The following is a 512-nucleotide window of genomic DNA, read 5'->3' as shown; positions in this document are numbered from 1 at the left end:
GCTCTGGGAAGGACCATGGCGCAGCTCTCCCAGGCAGCGGGACCCGCGCCCGCGGAGCCCAGGCCCGAGCGCACCTGGCATGCTAGAGAAACGGCAGCGACCCTGGGCCAGAGTGGGGGGGGGCATGAGGGGACAGCGGTGGGCTGAGGTCTGGGGGCTATGAGGTGGGAGGTGCAGAGGTTGGGTAGTGTAGGCCCCGGCCCGTGTAGACCTGCGATGTGTAATGTAATGACCTGTCATGGGTTGAATTGTGGTTCCCCCCAAAAGATATGTCTACATTCTATCCCCCAGAACCCGTGAGTGTGACCTTATTTGGAAAAGGTGGGTTTTGTAGATGTAATTAAATTAAGGATTGTGAGATGAGATCATCCAGGGACAAGGGTCCTTACAAGAGATGCTCAGAGGACGGACAGAGAGCAGAGGAGAAGGCCAGACAATGGAGGGACGCAACTCCAAGCCCAGGAAGGCCTGGGCCGCAGAAGCTGGACAAGGCCCGGAAGGATCCCCCCCCC

This window comes from Ursus maritimus, unplaced genomic scaffold (assembly GCF_017311325.1).
Source record: "Ursus maritimus isolate PB19 unplaced genomic scaffold, ASM1731132v1 scaffold_6, whole genome shotgun sequence".
NCBI lineage: Eukaryota > Metazoa > Chordata > Mammalia > Carnivora > Ursidae > Ursus > Ursus maritimus.
This window is presented reverse-complemented; position numbering follows the sequence as displayed.